Genomic DNA, 22,386 nt, shown 5'->3' on the forward strand with positions numbered 1-22,386 from the left:
CGTCAGAGCGACGAGCCAATCTGAGACCTGCGTCTCGTTCGGCTCGAGCCAACGATTCCGATGACATAAGGCACGTGGCTCTGCGACCAACCGTTTGGGAGTTACGAGCGATGCCGTACTTTCCGTCGCTGCAGTTCCACCGTCAGGCCGATCGGGACAAGGCCCGGTGACGTTGCAGACAGGGGAGGGTACTACGATCCCGCAGTGTTTCGGGTGTTTTCATCTTTGTTTGATTGTCTTTTTACATTACATTTTCCCTATTTTTCAGCTTACGGCGCCACCTACTGGCCTGTCGCCACGCCCCTTTTCACCTGGCCTCGGACTGAGCCCCTGCACAGGTGTGCCGATTTGGGTGAAGGGATCTCACTCCTTCCCGGAGTTATAGCCATTCGAGCCACCTCGGACACGCCACCTTAGCACGTTTTGAGGTCCCCTCGCCAAGGTGAATGGAAATTTCCTCTTTTTTTGGATGATTATTGACAGTCAGACTCCAGAGAAGCTTTCTGTGCTGATTTGGGTGGGACTGGGCCAAATACCTGGCGCTAGGTTGCAAAAGAAGGTTTTCGACAAAATCCAAAATACCCGAAAATTTCGTCAGAGCGACGAGCCAATCTGAGACCTGCGTCTCGTTCGGCTCGAGCCAAGGATTCCGATGACATAAGGCACGTGGCTCTGCGACCAACCGTTTGGGAGTTACGAGCGATGCCGTACTTTCCGTCAGGCCGATCGGGACGAGGCCCGGTGACGTTGTAGACAGGGGAGGCTACCACCATCCCCCAGCGTTTTTAGGTCTCCCAAAACTTACCAAAGCCGAGATGGGCATCGCCGTGTCCGGCTTCCTCCCTGCTGCGTCTTAGCAGCATCGCTTCTCGGCCTTTTGGCTAAGATCAAGTGTAGCGGCGATGGCTACGTCGAGGGGAGATGGTGCTTTGCCGGCCATGATGGCGCGGTTAAAGAATACTGTACGGATTCAAGTGCTACAGAATGCTGTCCGGTCTGTGAAGGAAAACTTCAGGAGGGAATTTGTGGTCGTGGATGTCTTGAAAGGAGTCTTCAACGTAGCAGCTTCATCAGTGTTCTGTCTTCAGGATTTCACCGCAATGGGATTTATGGATCTGACCTTCTTCAATTTAACGGACTGTGTGAGTTTTTTTGAGTCTTGGGGGCATAAAAAGCACAAGTTGTTGGAAGGACTGAGTTTGCACCCTCTGTTTGCACAGGATTACTTACCTCTCACAATCCATCTATATAATCCTTTTGTTGAGGATGTGGAGGTAATGACTTTTCTTGAGAGGCACTGCGAGGCTGTGAAAGGAGGTGAGCGTGTGAGGGATCGGTTTGGGATTTGGACTGGAAAGAGGCGGTTTTTTGTGAAGCTCAAGGTGGACTCCGCAGTCCCTGGAAGCCTGATTCACCTACCTGGGTCCATTTCCATTGGGCCTAACAGGGGCTTTCTCTACTACCCTGGGCAGCCCATGTATTGCAGGAGATGTGGTGGAGAAGGACACATTAAAACAGAATGTGAAGGACAGCGTTGTCGGTTTTGTGGGAAGGCGGACCACGTTGCTTCTGCCTGCCCCGCACCAAAACTTTGTAGCCTTTGTGGCAAGGCCGATCATCTTTATCGTACCTGTCCTTCAAGAAACAAGTCATATGCGAGCATATTGAAGGAAGGTCATGATCTGCAGGCAGACCTGGATGCCATTCTTAGCAGTCTACCAGCAGAAAGGGAGGGGCATCTTCAACAAGCGACAGGTGCGAATGATCAGAGAAGTATGAGTACATCAAGTCAGGAGTGTGCTGGTATGAAGGAACAAGTGGATGGAACTGTGGGGGATCTGATAACCTTGTCCCTGGATGGAAAGGAGGTAAAAGGAGTGGGATCAGAGGAGCAGCTTAATCCATCTCCAGGATGGACAGATCTGGACTTCACAGAGGTGCTTTCTGGGGTGTTGGAGGTGGATAAGGAGCAGACCATTTTGGAGCCTGCAACTGGATCAACCCATCAACGAGAGACAGTATATAGTGAGTCAAAGATGGAGATTGCAGCAGAGTCAGCATCTGGGACTGGCCGTCGCAGAGCCTGGAGTGAGGCCAGTGACCCTGATAATGGGGAAATATGCAAATACAGCAAACTGGAGAACTCTGTTAGTGAGGACTCTGTGAGTCAAGATTGTAATGAGGAGGGCTATGAAGGAAAAGAGAATGAGGAGGGAGGGACAAGCACTGGTTGGGGGGATAGTATTGAAGAGGAAGAGGGAGGGGAAGAAATGATAGCAGAATCCGGGGAATGGTCTGAAGTGGTTTCAAGGAGGGTAAAGGGAGGAAGGGGAAGAAGAGAATGTGGGGAAAATGGGGAGGAATAAGGGGGGAAGTAGGTTGGGGAAGTATTTTGGGCAATATGGGGGCTTTTGGAGAGAGTCCAAAGGTTTTCAATGGGACTGTTAAGAGTGGCAACATTTAATGTAAGAGGGCTGAAAATGGCAGAGCGCCGGACAGCAGTTTTCTTTTCTGTTAAAGATTTATATTATGATGTTTTGTTTTTGCAAGAATGTCACTTGGAGAATGAAAGGGATGTGGAGAATTTTTCGAAGGATTGGACTCGGGGACCATCCTTTTGGGGAGTGGGGAATGTGAGGGCGGATGGGGTGGGGATTTTATTCTTTTCCTGGGAGGTGATAGTTGAAACATCTGGGGTGATTGTTCCAGGGAGAGTGATGTTTGTGGATGCAAGATGGAGGGGTGTGGCCTTGCGGTTCATAAATGTGTATGTGCCCAGTAAGCGAGAGGAGAGGGAAGGTTTTTTGGGAAAAATATTTCCGTTATTATATACGAACCGGCTGGTGGTCTTGGCAGGGGATTTTAATATGTCCCTAGAAAAAAATTCTGGGGGGGAATTGGCAGGGGTTATTAAAAGTTTTGGATTACAAGATTCAGGTCAGACAGCTGGAGGGGAGGGTTTAGGTTATACATGGTTTAACAGTAGGCAGGAGGCATCACGGTTGGATTATATATTTTTGTCAAAATCTGTTAAAGTTAGTAGCTACACAAGGCAGCCAATGTGGTGCTCAGATCATTGTTTAGTTGGGGCTGGGGCAGAGTTGGAGGCAGGGCAAAGGGGTCGGGGGAAGTGGAGGATGAATGTTACATACCTCAAAGACCAAACCTTCTGTAAGGTTTTCCAGGTATTATATGCTGGGTGGTGCAATTTAAAAGAATTCTACCAGTCACATTCTGACTGGTGGGAAGGGGTGAAGGAGAGGATTAGGTTTTTTTGCAGGGCATGGGGTTTAGCTTTGGAGAAGGCTAAGAGGAATCAAGTGCGTCAATGGACTAAAGAACTGCAAGTTTTATGCTCTCAAGGTCTATTGAGCACTGTGCAAGGGTGGAAGAAAGCCAAACTCTTGCAGGACTCTTTGAATGAACATTATAGAGGGGAAGCACAGAAGTTTGTTATGCAGTCAGGTGTATGTCAGCGTGTGTTAGATGAAAGGCCTACAAAGTTTTTCTTTTCTACTGTGAAGGGCAGGCAGAAGCGTAGCAGTATGGAATGTTTAAATACAGAGAAGGGTAAGGTTTACTCAGTTGAAGGAATGCTCAAGGCTTCAGTTGCCTTTTATAAGGAGCTGTTCGCGAATAAAGAAATAAGAGAGTCAACAACGGAGGGGTTTCTAGAGGATCTGGACAGGACCTTGGAGGAAGAGGAGGCAGGCAGGTTAGAGAAGGAGGTCACCTTGAAGGAAGTAGAGGTAGCAATTAAGTCCTTGAAGAGAGGCACGTCTCCAGGTGGGGATGGTCTCCCAGCTGAATTTTATCAAGCCTTCTTGCCTTTAGTAGGCCCTGAACTGATTAAGGTCTATCAGGAAAGTCTGGAAGTGGGGAAATTGCCTATGTCTATGAGGAGGGGGTTGGTGACCCTCCTGCATAAGAAGAATAGTAAGGAGGATTTGGCAAATTGGCGGCCAATAACTTTACTTACTACCGATTATAAGATTCTGGCGAAAGTCTTATGCTTACGGCTTAAGGGGGTGTTAGATTTGGTGGTTCATCCAGATCAAACTTGTGGGGTTCCAGGAAGATCAGGCAGCCTCAATTTAGTTTTGATCCGGGATTTGATCAGTTGGGCTGAGCAACGGCAGCTTCCTTTGGCAATCCTGAGCCTTGACCAGGAAAAGGCCTTTGATAGGGTTAGCCATTCTTTTTTGTGGTCAGTGTTGGAGAAGCTTGGATTTGGCCCAGGGTTCAGAGCCTGGATCCAGCTTCTGTATAGTGAAGCTTTCAGTCAGATTAGGATTAACGGGTTCTATTCTGAACCAGTGAGACAGTTGGGTGGTGTGAGGCAAGGGTGTCCTTTGTCACCCTTGTGCTATATACTGTCTTTAGAGCCTCTGATTAGTCGGCTACGATTAACAGAAGCTCTGACTGGTGTAGTAATGCCAGGTGGAGGAGGGATAAGGGCAAAAGTGTTAGCTTACGCAGATGATATGACAGTCTTTTTGACCACAGAAAAAGATTTTGCAGTGACAGGAGAGATTTTGCATAGTTTTTCTGAAGCCACAGGGGCCAAGATAAATGTCAGTAAATCTTCAGTGATGTTTGTAGGACGGTGGAGTAAGAGGACTGTGGTTCCAGGAGGGTATACCTTGTGTCAGGATGGCATGAAAATCTTGGGTGTTCATTTCTTCAAGGTGAATAGTGCACAACAAAATTGGAAGGGGATGTTGGAATCTTTACAATCTAAAGTAAACCGGTGGAGTGTAAGGGATCTGTCATTATGGGGTAGAGTACAGGTAGTGAAGGCAGATGTGTTGCCCAGTATTAATCATCTGGCTTATGTTTTTCCCCTACCTTTTTGGCAGGGGAGGAGAATGGAGAAGTTGATTTTTTCTTTTATTTGGAGAGGGAGGACTGAGCTAGTATCAAGGGCGCAGATGTTTCGTCCTCTGGCTGAGGGAGGCAGAGGGGTGCCGTGCCTCCCTTGGAAGGTTACGGCTTTGTTTATTGCATTTGCAGCTCGCCTAGTGGTACAGGCTCCAGGGCATAAAGCACATGTGTTGGCTCACTTTTGGTTGGGCTGGCCTTTGAGGCATTTAACAGGGTGGAGTAATAGGGTGCCTTGGTCTCTGGATAGACCTGAACATTATAAAGTGGCGGCAGACACTATTAAAGAAAATCCTTGGTGCTTGGAAGAGTCATTGTTGTTAAATCATAGGAAGCTGTATGATAGGTTGAAGGAGAGCTCAGTTAAGGAAGCTAGAGGGGCAGGGCCTCCAATTGAAGTGAACTGGTTGTCCTTGCAACCAGATTATTTGGTAGGGAGGTGTAAGGATGTGAACTGGTTGGCAGCATTAGGGAGGCTTCCAGTACGGGAGCGTTTATATAGGCATGGTCAGGGCAGATCTCCTTTCTGCCCAGTGGGTTGCGGGGGAGAAGAGACAATTGAGCACGCCTTGTGGTCATGTCCAGGAGCAATGGCTTTATGGGAAGCAGTCACTGGGTGGTGGAGAGAATGGGGAGGACCACTGATTACCCGGGACTTAGTGTTGTATGGAGGAGGGTTGGGAAATATAGAGAAGGATCAGAAAAGAGTAGTATGGGTAACTATCTCAGAAGGGAAGCGTATCTTATGGGACTGGCGTCTAAGGTGCCTGAGGAAGCAGTTGCCTGGTTTAGAACCTCAAAAGTTATTTTCAACACTTTTGGCAAGTTTGGTTAAAGAGGTAAATGGGTATAAGGTCGTTTATGGAGAGGAGGAGACGAGGGCTGTATGGGGGGAACTCCCTCGGGTAGGGGTGGGATAAAGTCTTGGGTGTCAAAAATCTAGTTTTGTTTATGAGGCACTGATAGTAATGTGTTGTTCACTTTATATGAAGTTATTTTTGAGTTCGGAATGTTCAAACTGAAAATGTGTATGCCTTGGTTACAAGTGGTTCATTTGTAAATTTGTATGAGTGTATGGATTTAATAAAAAAAAAAAAAAAAATCTGTTCTTATCAGTTTAATATCTGATACGTCCCCCATCCGGGGACTACATATTAAATGGATTTTTAGATCACGGAGCTGGAGCCGGGGCTTGCTCCGTCCACTCCATGCATCGGCCTGGTATTGCAGTGTCTCCAGGAACGGTGTGCTTTCCCTTTTTGGGGATTGCCATTTATTGTGTCGAATAGCAGAACAAGGAATGAGAGCTGCCATTGCAGATGCTGTGGTTTATTGCAAACTTTTTTCCTGATGTGTCCTCCTGGGGTCTTGGACTCTTCCACTAACGATGCACCCACCTGAGGTCTTGAAGTCTTTCACAGACGAGGTGGTGCATCGAATCAGGTGTGTTTGTTTAAAGAGAGTCATCTAAAACTGGCGTTGGGAAGCACCGGCCCATGAGCTTGGCAGTTTCCAGGCCAGTAACGGAAGGCACCCGTCCTTCCTTTCCTGGAGCGGGGGCGGAGGGCTAACCGTTGGTGAGGATGGTAGAGATGCAAATCAGACCTCTGGCTGACCGCCTGGGCCTTCATACTTACCTGGCAGGGGAGACACCATGATCAAGAAGGCGGTTCACCCAGGGCGAGGCTTGTCCATTGCACTCCGGCCATGCTGATCCCTGCGAATTCCCCAAATGCGGGAATCTCGACTGCATAATTTATGGTAGTGGGGGACTGCGTTCGCGCTCTCCCCTGAAATTGTTGGTGAAACAAAGCAGAAGAGGTTTTTACAGTTTTTTATTTATTTCCGTTTCAGAATGGGGAGTTCTGTCACGTGCGAGATACGTGTTGTGCGCCTGTGAAACAAAGTCACTTACGCTCTTGAAAAATCAGACCCTGGTGGGTAGTTTAGTTCGAACATAGCGCAGACCTTACTTTGAAAGTAGATTGGACTGACTGCAGCCTAGCTGTATCTGTCTCCATGTTGTTTGTTTGTCCTTTTTTTCGATTCGTATTAATTTTGTTGTCGCTTACAGCGCCACCTAGTGGCCTGTCGCCGCGCCCTTTTTCACCTGGCCTCGGACTGAGCCCCTGCACAGGTGTGCCGATTTGGGTGAAGGGATCTCACTCCTTCCCGGAGTTATAGCCATTCGAGCCACCTCGGACACGCCACCTTAGCACGTTTTGAGGTCCCCTCGCCAAGGTGAATGGAAATTTCCTCTTTTTTTGGATGATTATTGACAGTCAGACTCCAGAGAAGCTTTCTGTGCTGATTTGGGTGGGACTGGGCCAAATACCTGGCGCTAGGTTGCAAAAGAAGGTTTTCGACAAAATCCAAAATACCCGAAAATTTCGTCAGAGCGACGAGCCAATCTGAGACCTGCGTCTCGTTCGGCTCGAGCCAACGATTCCGATGACATAAGGCACGTGGCTCTGCGACCAACCGTTTGGGAGTTACGAGCGATGCCGTACTTTCCGTCGCTGCAGTTCCACCGTCAGGCCGATCGGGACAAGGCCCGGTGACGTTGCAGACAGGGGAGGGTACTACGATCCCGCAGTGTTTCGGGTGTTTTCATCTTTGTTTGATTGTCTTTTTACATTACATTTTCCCTATTTTTCAGCTTACGGCGCCACCTACTGGCCTGTCGCCGCGCCCCTTTTCACCTGGCCTCGGACTGAGCCCCTGCACAGGTGTGCCGATTTGGGTGAAGGGATCTCACTCCTTCCCGGAGTTATAGCCATTCGAGCCACCTCGGACACGCCACCTTAGCACGTTTTGAGGTCCCCTCGCCAAGGTGAATGGAAATTTCCTCTTTTTTTGGATGATTATTGACAGTCAGACTCCAGAGAAGCTTTCTGTGCTGATTTGGGTGGGACTGGGCCAAATACCTGGCGCTAGGTTGCAAAAGAAGGTTTTCGACAAAATCCAAAATACCCGAAAATTTCGTCAGAGCGACGAGCCAATCTGAGACCTGCGTCTCGTTCGGCTCGAGCCAAGGATTCCGATGACATAAGGCACGTGGCTCTGCGACCAACCGTTTGGGAGTTACGAGCGATGCCGTACTTTCCGTCAGGCCGATCGGGACGAGGCCCGGTGACGTTGTAGACAGGGGAGGCTACCACCATCCCCCAGCGTTTTTAGGTCTCCCAAAACTTACCAAAGCCGAGATGGGCATCGCCGTGTCCGGCTTCCTCCCTGCTGCGTCTTAGCAGCATCGCTTCTCGGCCTTTTGGCTAAGATCAAGTGTAGCGGCGATGGCTACGTCGAGGGGAGATGGTGCTTTGCCGGCCATGATGGCGCGGTTAAAGAATACTGTACGGATTCAAGTGCTACAGAATGCTGTCCGGTCTGTGAAGGAAAACTTCAGGAGGGAATTTGTGGTCGTGGATGTCTTGAAAGGAGTCTTCAACGTAGCAGCTTCATCAGTGTTCTGTCTTCAGGATTTCACCGCAATGGGATTTATGGATCTGACCTTCTTCAATTTAACGGACTGTGTGAGTTTTTTTGAGTCTTGGGGGCATAAAAAGCACAAGTTGTTGGAAGGACTGAGTTTGCACCCTCTGTTTGCACAGGATTACTTACCTCTCACAATCCATCTATATAATCCTTTTGTTGAGGATGTGGAGGTAATGACTTTTCTTGAGAGGCACTGCGAGGCTGTGAAAGGAGGTGAGCGTGTGAGGGATCGGTTTGGGATTTGGACTGGAAAGAGGCGGTTTTTTGTGAAGCTCAAGGTGGACTCCGCAGTCCCTGGAAGCCTGATTCACCTACCTGGGTCCATTTCCATTGGGCCTAACAGGGGCTTTCTCTACTACCCTGGGCAGCCCATGTATTGCAGGAGATGTGGTGGAGAAGGACACATTAAAACAGAATGTGAAGGACAGCGTTGTCGGTTTTGTGGGAAGGCGGACCACGTTGCTTCTGCCTGCCCCGCACCAAAACTTTGTAGCCTTTGTGGCAAGGCCGATCATCTTTATCGTACCTGTCCTTCAAGAAACAAGTCATATGCGAGCATATTGAAGGAAGGTCATGATCTGCAGGCAGACCTGGATGCCATTCTTAGCAGTCTACCAGCAGAAAGGGAGGGGCATCTTCAACAAGCGACAGGTGCGAATGATCAGAGAAGTATGAGTACATCAAGTCAGGAGTGTGCTGGTATGAAGGAACAAGTGGATGGAACTGTGGGGGATCTGATAACCTTGTCCCTGGATGGAAAGGAGGTAAAAGGAGTGGGATCAGAGGAGCAGCTTAATCCATCTCCAGGATGGACAGATCTGGACTTCACAGAGGTGCTTTCTGGGGTGTTGGAGGTGGATAAGGAGCAGACCATTTTGGAGCCTGCAACTGGATCAACCCATCAACGAGAGACAGTATATAGTGAGTCAAAGATGGAGATTGCAGCAGAGTCAGCATCTGGGACTGGCCGTCGCAGAGCCTGGAGTGAGGCCAGTGACCCTGATAATGGGGAAATATGCAAATACAGCAAACTGGAGAACTCTGTTAGTGAGGACTCTGTGAGTCAAGATTGTAATGAGGAGGGCTATGAAGGAAAAGAGAATGAGGAGGGAGGGACAAGCACTGGTTGGGGGGATAGTATTGAAGAGGAAGAGGGAGGGGAAGAAATGATAGCAGAATCCGGGGAATGGTCTGAAGTGGTTTCAAGGAGGGTAAAGGGAGGAAGGGGAAGAAGAGAATGTGGGGAAAATGGGGAGGAATAAGGGGGGAAGTAGGTTGGGGAAGTATTTTGGGCAATATGGGGGCTTTTGGAGAGAGTCCAAAGGTTTTCAATGGGACTGTTAAGAGTGGCAACATTTAATGTAAGAGGGCTGAAAATGGCAGAGCGCCGGACAGCAGTTTTCTTTTCTGTTAAAGATTTATATTATGATGTTTTGTTTTTGCAAGAATGTCACTTGGAGAATGAAAGGGATGTGGAGAATTTTTCGAAGGATTGGACTCGGGGACCATCCTTTTGGGGAGTGGGGAATGTGAGGGCGGATGGGGTGGGGATTTTATTCTTTTCCTGGGAGGTGATAGTTGAAACATCTGGGGTGATTGTTCCAGGGAGAGTGATGTTTGTGGATGCAAGATGGAGGGGTGTGGCCTTGCGGTTCATAAATGTGTATGTGCCCAGTAAGCGAGAGGAGAGGGAAGGTTTTTTGGGAAAAATATTTCCGTTATTATATACGAACCGGCTGGTGGTCTTGGCAGGGGATTTTAATATGTCCCTAGAAAAAAATTCTGGGGGGGAATTGGCAGGGGTTATTAAAAGTTTTGGATTACAAGATTCAGGTCAGACAGCTGGAGGGGAGGGTTTAGGTTATACATGGTTTAACAGTAGGCAGGAGGCATCACGGTTGGATTATATATTTTTGTCAAAATCTGTTAAAGTTAGTAGCTACACAAGGCAGCCAATGTGGTGCTCAGATCATTGTTTAGTTGGGGCTGGGGCAGAGTTGGAGGCAGGGCAAAGGGGTCGGGGGAAGTGGAGGATGAATGTTACATACCTCAAAGACCAAACCTTCTGTAAGGTTTTCCAGGTATTATATGCTGGGTGGTGCAATTTAAAAGAATTCTACCAGTCACATTCTGACTGGTGGGAAGGGGTGAAGGAGAGGATTAGGTTTTTTTGCAGGGCATGGGGTTTAGCTTTGGAGAAGGCTAAGAGGAATCAAGTGCGTCAATGGACTAAAGAACTGCAAGTTTTATGCTCTCAAGGTCTATTGAGCACTGTGCAAGGGTGGAAGAAAGCCAAACTCTTGCAGGACTCTTTGAATGAACATTATAGAGGGGAAGCACAGAAGTTTGTTATGCAGTCAGGTGTATGTCAGCGTGTGTTAGATGAAAGGCCTACAAAGTTTTTCTTTTCTACTGTGAAGGGCAGGCAGAAGCGTAGCAGTATGGAATGTTTAAATACAGAGAAGGGTAAGGTTTACTCAGTTGAAGGAATGCTCAAGGCTTCAGTTGCCTTTTATAAGGAGCTGTTCGCGAATAAAGAAATAAGAGAGTCAACAACGGAGGGGTTTCTAGAGGATCTGGACAGGACCTTGGAGGAAGAGGAGGCAGGCAGGTTAGAGAAGGAGGTCACCTTGAAGGAAGTAGAGGTAGCAATTAAGTCCTTGAAGAGAGGCACGTCTCCAGGTGGGGATGGTCTCCCAGCTGAATTTTATCAAGCCTTCTTGCCTTTAGTAGGCCCTGAACTGATTAAGGTCTATCAGGAAAGTCTGGAAGTGGGGAAATTGCCTATGTCTATGAGGAGGGGGTTGGTGACCCTCCTGCATAAGAAGAATAGTAAGGAGGATTTGGCAAATTGGCGGCCAATAACTTTACTTACTACCGATTATAAGATTCTGGCGAAAGTCTTATGCTTACGGCTTAAGGGGGTGTTAGATTTGGTGGTTCATCCAGATCAAACTTGTGGGGTTCCAGGAAGATCAGGCAGCCTCAATTTAGTTTTGATCCGGGATTTGATCAGTTGGGCTGAGCAACGGCAGCTTCCTTTGGCAATCCTGAGCCTTGACCAGGAAAAGGCCTTTGATAGGGTTAGCCATTCTTTTTTGTGGTCAGTGTTGGAGAAGCTTGGATTTGGCCCAGGGTTCAGAGCCTGGATCCAGCTTCTGTATAGTGAAGCTTTCAGTCAGATTAGGATTAACGGGTTCTATTCTGAACCAGTGAGACAGTTGGGTGGTGTGAGGCAAGGGTGTCCTTTGTCACCCTTGTGCTATATACTGTCTTTAGAGCCTCTGATTAGTCGGCTACGATTAACAGAAGCTCTGACTGGTGTAGTAATGCCAGGTGGAGGAGGGATAAGGGCAAAAGTGTTAGCTTACGCAGATGATATGACAGTCTTTTTGACCACAGAAAAAGATTTTGCAGTGACAGGAGAGATTTTGCATAGTTTTTCTGAAGCCACAGGGGCCAAGATAAATGTCAGTAAATCTTCAGTGATGTTTGTAGGACGGTGGAGTAAGAGGACTGTGGTTCCAGGAGGGTATACCTTGTGTCAGGATGGCATGAAAATCTTGGGTGTTCATTTCTTCAAGGTGAATAGTGCACAACAAAATTGGAAGGGGATGTTGGAATCTTTACAATCTAAAGTAAACCGGTGGAGTGTAAGGGATCTGTCATTATGGGGTAGAGTACGGGTAGTGAAGGCAGATGTGTTGCCCAGTATTAATCATCTGGCTTATGTTTTTCCCCTACCTTTTTGGCAGGGGAGGAGAATGGAGAAGTTGATTTTTTCTTTTATTTGGAGAGGGAGGACTGAGCTAGTATCAAGGGCGCAGATGTTTCGTCCTCTGGCTGAGGGAGGCAGAGGGGTGCCGTGCCTCCCTTGGAAGGTTACGGCTTTGTTTATTGCATTTGCAGCTCGCCTAGTGGTACAGGCTCCAGGGCATAAAGCACATGTGTTGGCTCACTTTTGGTTGGGCTGGCCTTTGAGGCATTTAACAGGGTGGAGTAATAGGGTGCCTTGGTCTCTGGATAGACCTGAACATTATAAAGTGGCGGCAGACACTATTAAAGAAAATCCTTGGTGCTTGGAAGAGTCATTGTTGTTAAATCATAGGAAGCTGTATGATAGGTTGAAGGAGAGCTCAGTTAAGGAAGCTAGAGGGGCAGGGCCTCCAATTGAAGTGAACTGGTTGTCCTTGCAACCAGATTATTTGGTAGGGAGGTGTAAGGATGTGAACTGGTTGGCAGCATTAGGGAGGCTTCCAGTACGGGAGCGTTTATATAGGCATGGTCAGGGCAGATCTCCTTTCTGCCCAGTGGGTTGCGGGGGAGAAGAGACAATTGAGCACGCCTTGTGGTCATGTCCAGGAGCAATGGCTTTATGGGAAGCAGTCACTGGGTGGTGGAGAGAATGGGGAGGACCACTGATTACCCGGGACTTAGTGTTGTATGGAGGAGGGTTGGGAAATATAGAGAAGGATCAGAAAAGAGTAGTATGGGTAACTATCTCAGAAGGGAAGCGTATCTTATGGGACTGGCGTCTAAGGTGCCTGAGGAAGCAGTTGCCTGGTTTAGAACCTCAAAAGTTATTTTCAACACTTTTGGCAAGTTTGGTTAAAGAGGTAAATGGGTATAAGGTCGTTTATGGAGAGGAGGAGACGAGGGCTGTATGGGGGGGACTCCCTCGGGTAGGGGTGGGATAAAGTCTTGGGTGTCAAAAATCTAGTTTTGTTTATGAGGCACTGATAGTAATGTGTTGTTCACTTTATATGAAGTTATTTTTGAGTTCGGAATGTTCAAACTGAAAATGTGTATGCCTTGGTTACAAGTGGTTCATTTGTAAATTTGTATGAGTGTATGGATTTAATAAAAAAAAAAAAAAAATCTGTTCTTATCAGTTTAATATCTGATACGTCCCCCATCCGGGGACTACATATTAAATGGATTTTTAGATCACGGAGCTGGAGCCGGGGCTTGCTCCGTCCACTCCATGCATCGGCCTGGTATTGCAGTGTCTCCAGGAACGGTGTGCTTTCCCTTTTTGGGGATTGCCATTTATTGTGTCGAATAGCAGAACAAGGAATGAGAGCTGCCATTGCAGATGCTGTGGTTTATTGCAAACTTTTTTCCTGATGTGTCCTCCTGGGGTCTTGGACTCTTCCACTAACGATGCACCCACCTGAGGTCTTGAAGTCTTTCACAGACGAGGTGGTGCATCGAATCAGGTGTGTTTGTTTAAAGAGAGTCATCTAAAACTGGCGTTGGGAAGCACCGGCCCATGAGCTTGGCAGTTTCCAGGCCAGTAACGGAAGGCACCCGTCCTTCCTTTCCTGGAGCGGGGGCGGAGGGCTAACCGTTGGTGAGGATGGTAGAGATGCAAATCAGACCTCTGGCTGACCGCCTGGGCCTTCATACTTACCTGGCAGGGGAGACACCATGATCAAGAAGGCGGTTCACCCAGGGCGAGGCTTGTCCATTGCACTCCGGCCATGCTGACCCCTGCGAATTCCCCAAATGCGGGAATCTCGACTGCATAATTTATGGTAGTGGGGGACTGCGTTCGCGCTCTCCCCTGAAATTGTTGGTGAAACAAAGCAGAAGAGGTTTTTACAGTGTTTTATTTATTTCCGTTTCAGAATGGGGAGTTCTGTCACGTGCGAGATACGTGTTGTGCGCCTGTGAAACAAAGTCACTTACGCTCTTGAAAAATCAGACCCTGGTGGGTAGTTTAGTTCGAACATAGCGCAGACCTTACTTTGAAAGTAGATTGGACTGACTGCAGCCTAGCTGTATCTGTCTCCATGTTGTTTGTTTGTCCTTTTTTTCGATTCGTATTAATTTTGTTGTCGCTTACAGCGCCACCTAGTGGCCTGTCGCCGCGCCCTTTTTCACCTGGCCTCGGACTGAGCCCCTGCACAGGTGTGCCGATTTGGGTGAAGGGATCTCACTCCTTCCCGGAGTTATAGCCATTCGAGCCACCTCGGACACGCCACCTTAGCACGTTTTGAGGTCCCCTCGCCAAGGTGAATGGAAATTTCCTCTTTTTTGGATGATTATTGACAGTCAGACTCCAGAGAAGCTTTCTGTGCTGATTTGGGTGGGACTGGGCCAAATACCTGGCGCTAGGTTGCAAAGAAGGTTTTCGACAAAATCCAAAATACCCGAAAATTTCGTCAGAGCGACGAGCCAATCTGAGACCTGCGTCTCGTTCGGCTCGAGCCAACGATTCCGATGACATAAGGCACGTGGCTCTGCGACCAACCGTTTGGGAGTTACGAGCGATGCCGTACTTTCCGTCGCTTGCAGTTCCACCGTCAGGCCGATCGGGACAAGGCCCGGTGACGTTGCAGACAGGGGAGGGTACTACGATCCCGCAGTGTTTCGGGTGTTTTCATCTTGTTTGATTGTCTTTTTACATTACATTTTCCCTATTTTTCAGCTTACGGCGCCACCTACTGGCCTGTCGCCGCGCCCCTTTTCACCTGGCCTCGGACTGAGCCCCTGCACAGGTGTGCCGATTTGGGTGAAGGGATCTCACTCCTTCCCGGAGTTATAGCCATTCGAGCCACCTCGGACACGCCACCTTAGCACGTTTTGAGGTCCCCTCGCCAAGGTGAATGGAAATTTCCTCTTTTTTGGATGATTATTGACAGTCAGACTCCAGAGAAGCTTTCTGTGCTGATTTGGGTGGGACTGGGCCAAATACCTGGCGCTAGGTTGCAAAAGAAGGTTTTCGACAAAATCCAAAATACCCGAAAATTTCGTCAGAGCGACGAGCCAATCTGAGACCTGCGTCTCGTTCGGCTCGAGCCAACGATTCCGATGACATAAGGCACGTGGCTCTGCGACCAACCGTTTGGGAGTTACGAGCGATGCCGTACTTTCCGTCAGGCCGATCGGGACGAGGCCCGGTGACGTTGTAGACAGGGGAGGCTACCACCATCCCCCAGCGTTTTTAGGTCTCCCAAACTTACCAAAGCCGAGATGGGCATCGCCGTGTCCGGCTTCCTCCCTGCTGCGTCTTAGCAGCATCGCTTCTCGGCCTTTTGGCTAAGATCACGTGGTCTGGTCGGACGGTTGAGACAGCGATCGCCTGTAGGTGGACCTTTAGGCTCGTGTGTGGCTTGTGGCACGAGTCCTCTATCCTCCAAGAGGTAAATTGACAAGCGGCTTTTAATTGGAGACGACTCGCTTTGCGGAGAATCTACTTGTTTTTAAGGTAAGAAGGTTTTATCTAATTTATTTAGTTAATTTATTGTTTGTTTTAGCCGCTGCGTGCTGGTGGTGCCTCCACCATGTCGGCTGCTCGTGCCGGCATGCGGAGGCACCACAGCGTGCGTTTTATATTCAAGGAGATCGATGGAAAGCTTCTGGGTATGTCCCGCATGGACTTTTCCAGAAAGCTTGTTCAAAAGACCTTACATTTTAAGCCTGAAGACCTGAATTGTTTGATGACTCTGCCTCTGAACAAAGGTTTTGATTTGAGTTTTAAGACTGCTTCCCTGCTAAGTGAGTTTTGGCAAAGGTTTGAATCTGTTAAATCCCAGTTCTCTATGTTTATGGTGGAGAAACTTTCTGACAACACACTTAAAACTGTGATTGTCAGAATGTTCAATGAAACTGTGACTGGTGAAGATATATGTGTGTGGCTGGGTAGATTTTGCACTGTTCGAGGCCAGCCAGTCAAGGTGCTAGATGAAGATGGTATTTGGACATGCTCCTGGCGAATCCCCATTAAACAATGGGAGGACGCTGGGGGCCTACCAGGGCCTGAAACATCTGCCCTCCATGATTGTGCTTGGAGAGAACAGAGGCTACATTCATTACCAGGGTATGCCTAAGTTATGTCGGAAATGTGGGAAATTTGGTCACTTAGCCGATGTATGCCAAGAATTAGTTTGTGGGAAGTGCAAAGAAATTGGTCACGGGTTTGAACAGTGTACCAATGGCAGGCGGTGCAATCTTTGTGGAGATTCAAACCACCTCTACAGAGATTGCCCTAAAAGTTTTGCCAACAAGCTCAAAATGGCCGCCCCACATTGGCACCAAACAAACGAAGAAAGGAAGAGGAGGCGGTCCCTGAGGTTTTGGCGGGAATTTCAAATTCCCAGCCAGCCTCAGGGATTGGGCAGGAAGGAGGAAGTGGGGCGGCCATAGGGGCGGAGTCAGATATTGAAATGGAAAAAGGCACGGAAGGAGAAGTGACCGAGGGAGAAACAAGCTCCTCCCTACAAACGGTGTCAGAGTTGGTACAGGAATCCAGTGGGAGTGAATTTGAGTGTTCACTCCCAAATGCTCAAGTGCAAAAAAGACCTGCGGGATCTCCTCTGGTGGAAACCGAGGAGAAAAAAGCTAGGGCAGCACAGCGGCTTGATAGTTCCGATTTGGAAGATCAAGAACGCATGTGGCCCCTAGAGTCCCCAAATGAGGTATCTTTTTTGCACATCAAGCTAAGAACATCGTCGCCTAGGGAGTTACAAGAGGATTCTCTGTAGCACCCGAGGCGTCGAGCACCTGCTCTCCAGGACCCAGTTCATCTGTGAGAAAGGAAGGGCAGGTGAAACAAGATAAAACATGATTTAAGTATATTTTGTAGTCTTTTTGTCTTCTGTTTAAATGTCTCATACTGTTTTAACCATACTGCTCATGGCCCTCACTATCTCTACCATTAATGTAAGAAGTGTGAGGTCCACCTTACGAGCACAGAGCATTTTATCCTTTTTAAAGTGTTTTAAGTCAGACTTGTTTTTACTGCAAGAGTGTGCTCTGCCCTTTTTAAATAGTTACAGAAAGTTGGAGGAGATGTGGACCATGGGGCCCTCAATATGGAGTGGCTCCAACTTCAACAAAAATGACGGTGTCGCTATTTTAATCAACAATTCAAACATCACGGTGAAGGATAGCACTGTGGTGAGGGAAGGGCGGGCTCTTTTAGCAAACCTGACTTTTTTAGGGAGGGATTTTAAGGTTCTTAATGTGTATGGTTTTACAGAAAAAAATGACAGATATGAGCTTTTAGAAGACCTGCAGCCCCACATGTTAGGCAGGGCTCCCCTAATAGTAGCAGGGGATTTTAACTGTGTTTTATCCAAAACAGATAGGAAGAGAGTAGGAGAAGATTTTAAGGTCGATAAGACATCGGTTTTATTGCAAAATTTAGTCAAGGATTTTAAGTTAGTTGACTGTTTTAAACAACTGCATCAAAGAGAGGAGGGCTTCACCTGGTTCAGTGGTGATGGCACCAGAGCCTCTCGAATTGACTATGTTTTTACAAGGGACTGCCCGCCAACCGATGCAACATTGACCCCTCCCTTTTTTTTCTGATCACATGATACTGTCTTGCACCCTTTCACTTTCCATGGGTGTGACGGTTAGGAGGAGGGCTGTGGAAGCTGAACTGCTCCCTATTAGAGGATGAAGAAGTGTTAGAGAGTATAGGGAGCAGTTCAGCCAATGGCAGACCCTCCAAGACTTTTATGATACACGTGCACAGTGGTGGGAAGTGGTTAAGGACCGGACAAGACAGTTTTTTAGAAAATATAGGGAAAAGGAAAAAGAACAGGGAAAGAAGACACATGATGGGGCTGCAAAAAAGACTGCAGAGATATTTTAACCTTTTAAACAGTGGATTGGATTTTACAGAAGAGATAAAAGAAGTCAAGAAAGAAATGTCAGTTTTATTCGAAGTTCAGAGTAGGGGTGTTATTTTAAGATGTAAAGAAAGAGAAATAGAAGAAGGGAGAAATGCACAAGATACTTTTTTAAAAAAATTATTACACGGGGTGGGTCTAATCTCTGCTTTGAAGACTTTTTACCGGGAGGGAAGCAAGCGGCACAAAAGAGATTTTAAATGAAACTGAAAACTTTTATAATAATTTATATAGTGCAAAAGAGGCTCATAATGGGGTTTTAGAGGAAGTTTTAACCTTTTTAAATAAAAAGGTAAAGAGCCCAGATGTGCTTTTATCCCAGGATTTTACAGTTTTAGAAATTCAGAAAGCTTTAAAACATTTTAAAAAAGGGAAGTCCCCTGGCATTGACGGACTTCCCTTTGAATTTTATCTGACTTTCTGGGACATTTTAGCACACGAACTGTTGACCGTTTTTAAAGAATTTGAGACTCTTGACAGACTTCCTGACAGCTTTAGAGTAGGGATAGTTTCATTATTACATAAGAAAGGAGACAAGACTGACTTGAAAAACTGGCGACCAATCACGCTTTTAAATTTTGATTGTAAACTTTTTAGTAAGATTTTAGCAACACGCATGTCGACTGTTTTAGAGGACGTGATCCACCCGGATCAAGCTTGTGCTGTGCCCGGAAGAAAGATAACAGACAACCTAGTGCTGATTAGAGACGCCATCTGTTACGCGAGAGACAGAAATATTCGGCTAGTAGTCCTAAATTTAGATTTTGAAAAAGCATTTGATCGAGTCTCGCACCAGTACCTCTTCCAGGTTCTGGAGAAAATGGGGTTTCCAAAGAGGTTTATAGCCTGGGTGGGACTGCTGTACAAGGGAATAGTCAGCCAAAAATTCTAATAAATGGGCATTCTTTCCAAAGCTGTGGACATACACAGTGGTGTCCGTCAGGGATGTCCTTTATCTCCTCTTCTGTATGTGGCTTGCATCGAGCCACTGGCACAGATCTTGAGAAGGGACAAATGGATCAAAGGACTGGACGTTCCTGGGACGGGGGGACTGACGGCGACCTGTGTTTTATATATGGATGACGTAACTCTTTTAGCCACAGACGTTTTATCAATACGAAGAGCACTGGACTTGACTGACTGGTACGGTCGGGCCTCGGGCGCCAAACTCAATAGAAACAAGTCCGAGGCCCAGCTCTTCGGGCCGTGGGGAGACGTGGACACAGGAGGACTTGATTTGGTTTTTAAAGACAACGATTTTAAGATTTTAGGCGTTAAATTTGATAAAGACGGGGGTGGACGGGAAAACTGGACTGACTTGTTAGGGAAAGTTAGGAAAAGACTGGGGTTTTGGGGACTAAGACAGATGACGATGGAAGGCAAGGTTTTAATTTTTAAATCTGTGATTTTACCTCTGATTTTACTTGTCTGTTCTGTTTTTAGCCCCCCTCGGTGGTTCCTGGGGAAACTGGAGAGGGCGGTGTTTTACTTCCTGTGGGGGTCCAAGTGGGAGCGCCTGAAGAGGGAGACCATCAAGAAAAGGCCGGAGAACGGTGGAAAAGGCCTCCCAGACCCCCACCTGTTTTTAGGCAGCCGCTTCACCGCCCTGCACATTAGTTATGCCACGACCCCATCCAAAGAAACAAGACGGCTGCAATGGCGCGATTTTGGATGGGGTCTTACCTACGAACACTGAAAATTTTACCAGTGGACTTGAAAACCCCAGTGTCTTTTAACTTGCCCAAAGAGTACAGTTTTATAAAAAGTTTTTAAAAGAAATACCTTTTAGAGAGTGAAGATGTCACCATTTTAACTCAACACAAGTCTCTCATCTCTGTTGTGCAGGACCGGGAACGGTGAGTCCAGTTCCGGGCCTCACACCAAGTGAGGCCAAACAAGTTTGGCGGAACGCGGCTCACCCCGCTCTCCAGAACAGGCACAAGGACTTATCGTGGATGGTGGCTCATGAGATCCTCCCGGTCAGGGCGGTTATGCACTCCAGAGGCATGGCCAAAACCCCATCTGCCCGCGGTCCGGCTGCAATTCCCGGAGACCGTCCACCACCTGCTCTGGGAGTGCAGCACTGCGCGGGACCTGTGGGCCAAGACCGGCCCCCTGTATTTCCCGTACCAGCGGGTGGGGCCCAGTTCGGGTACCAGCTCGCCAGGGTGGGCCGGGGCTTGAAGGACTTGACGGCACAGAAATTTACCTCGCTCTGGCTCACCCTCAACGTCATCAAGGATGCCATCTGGGCCACCAGAAACCTGCTGGTGGGGAAGCGCGTTACGGTAACCCTCCATGCATGCGAGCTAAAGGTAACATCAATGCTGTGCAGGGTACCGGACGACGATATTCGGACGGGGGGGCCGGGTCGCACGGAGAGGGTCCCGGCAGGGCACCGACCCTGGCCGCCGTAGATGCACCCTCACCACTCTGGCTACGGGAACAGCGGGCCAGCGGGCCGGAGGAGAGGGGATCTCCGCTGAGTCATAAAGTAGCATCTCATGTCCCTGTTCTGGAGAGTGGGGTGATGACCCACTTGATAAGGACTCACCCCCGGTCTTGCACAATAGATGATTTTTAATTGGTGTTTTTTTTATTGTTTTATCATGAAAGAGGTTTTATTAACATATATATATATATACGAGGCTTGTTTGCTTTTTTTTTAAATTTGTATTTTACTTAATGGACTTTTAAAAAACAGCAAAACACTGTGGTTTTAATCAAATGCTTTTTTAACAATGATTGTTTCTTTCATTTTACCATGTGTATTTTATTATATATATATTGCTTGTTTTAATGTGTGATTAAAAAGAAAATGTTGTGTGAAAAAGAAAAAATGCAAATGGAAAAAAATGTAAATGGTGACAATAAAACTTTTTCGAAAGAAAAATCTGTTCTTATCAGTTTTAATATCTGATACGTCCCCCATCCGGGGACTACATATTAAATGGATTTTAGATCACGGAGCTGAAGCCGGGGCTTGCTCCGTCCACTCCATGCATCGGCCTGGTATTGCAGTGTCTCCAGGAACGGTGTGCTTTCCCTTTTGGGGATTGCCAATTTATTGTGTCGAATAGCAGAACAAGGAGATAATGAGAGCTGCCATTGCAGATGCTGTGGTTTATTGCAAACTTTTTTTCTGATGTGTTCCTCCCGGGGTCTTGGAGCTCTTCCACTAACGATGCACCCTGAGGTCTTGAAGTCTTCACAGACGAGGTGGTGTTCGAATGGCTATAACTCCGGGAAGGAGTGAGATCCCTTCACCCAAATCGGCACACCTGTGCAGGGGCTCAGTCCGAGGCCAGGTGAAAAAGGGGCGCGGCGACAGGCCAGTAGGTGGCACCGTAAGCTGAAAAACGAGACGCAGGTCTCAGATTGGCTCGTCGCTCTGACGAAATTTCCGGGTATTTTGGATTTGTCGAAACTTCTTTTGCAACCTAGCGCCAGGTATTTGGCCCAGTCCCACCCAAATCAGCACAGAAAGCTTCTCTGGAGTCTGACTGTCATAATCATCCAAAAAAGAGAGGAAATTTCCATTCACCTTGGCGAGGGACCTCAAAACGTGCTAAAGGTGGCGTGTCCGAGGTGGCTCGAATGGCTATAACTCCGGGAAGGAGTGAGATCCCTTCACCCAAATCGGCACACCTGTGCAGGGGCTCAGTCCGAGGCCAGGTGAAAAAGGGCGCGGCGACAGGCCACTAGGTGGCGCTGTAAGCGACAACAAAATTAATACGAATCGAAAAAAGGACAAACAAACAACATGGAGACAGATACAGCTAGGCTGCAGTCAGTCCAATCTACTTTCAAAGTAAGGTCTGCGCTATGTTCGAACTAAACTACCCACCAGGGTCTGATTTTTCAAGAGCGTAAGTGACTTTGTTTCACAGGCGCACAACACGTATCTCGCACATGTGACAGAACTCCCATTCTGAAACGGAAATAAATAAAAACTGTAAAAACCTCTTCTGCTTTGTTTCACCAACAATTTCAGGGGAGAGCGCGAACGCAGTCCCCCACTACCATAAATTTATGCAGTCGAGATTCCGCATTTGGGAATTCGCAGACGCGCCGGCCCGAGCGCCGTGCAAATGGCCGCTGTAGACTTTAGACAGCCCGGCCTGCCCCGATTGGCCGCGAGTCCACAGGTGCGCCAATCAGAGGCCGCGCTGTCTAAAGTCCAGACAGCGCCGAGCCAAAAGCGGAAGGCCGGGCTGTCTAAAGCTTAGACCAATCGGGTCGCCTCTGGATGATGCCTAGCGCTCCTGTGAAATGCTCACCCGTCACCCGAAGTTTGTGAAGTTTGTTTTGTAAGTTATTATAATGTTATAATATCCACGCAAAGTTGGGGTCTTATTCGCATCAA

At 47.8% G+C, this 22,386-nt stretch overlaps 3 non-coding genes and 3 pseudogenes across 3 annotated transcripts; 5 read left to right on the forward strand and 1 right to left on the reverse strand.

The window, feature by feature from the left end:
• The first annotated feature begins 5,955 nt into the window (after positions 1-5,955).
• On the forward strand, positions 5,956-6,136 carry LOC113099454 (uncharacterized; annotated as a pseudogene).
• Positions 6,137-6,510: 374 nt separating this feature from the next.
• On the forward strand, positions 6,511-6,674 carry LOC113099480 (U1 spliceosomal RNA). The gene has a single exon (XR_003289447.1). It is a non-coding gene; the product is annotated as a U1 spliceosomal RNA (small nuclear RNA).
• Positions 6,675-13,227: 6,553 nt separating this feature from the next.
• LOC113099453 (uncharacterized) lies at positions 13,228-13,407 on the forward strand (annotated as a pseudogene).
• A 374-nt stretch (positions 13,408-13,781) lies between these two features.
• LOC113099478 (U1 spliceosomal RNA) lies at positions 13,782-13,945 on the forward strand. Its single transcript, XR_003289445.1, has one exon. It is a non-coding gene; the product is annotated as a U1 spliceosomal RNA (small nuclear RNA).
• Positions 13,946-20,892: 6,947 nt separating this feature from the next.
• On the forward strand, positions 20,893-21,066 carry LOC113099459 (uncharacterized; annotated as a pseudogene).
• A 945-nt stretch (positions 21,067-22,011) lies between these two features.
• LOC113099490 (U1 spliceosomal RNA) lies at positions 22,012-22,176 on the reverse strand. Its single transcript, XR_003289454.1, has one exon. It is a non-coding gene; the product is annotated as a U1 spliceosomal RNA (small nuclear RNA).
• Positions 22,177-22,386: the final 210 nt, after the last annotated feature.

This window comes from Carassius auratus, unplaced genomic scaffold (assembly GCF_003368295.1).
Source record: "Carassius auratus strain Wakin unplaced genomic scaffold, ASM336829v1 scaf_tig00216951, whole genome shotgun sequence".
In the NCBI taxonomy this organism is placed as follows: domain Eukaryota; kingdom Metazoa; phylum Chordata; class Actinopteri; order Cypriniformes; family Cyprinidae; genus Carassius; species Carassius auratus.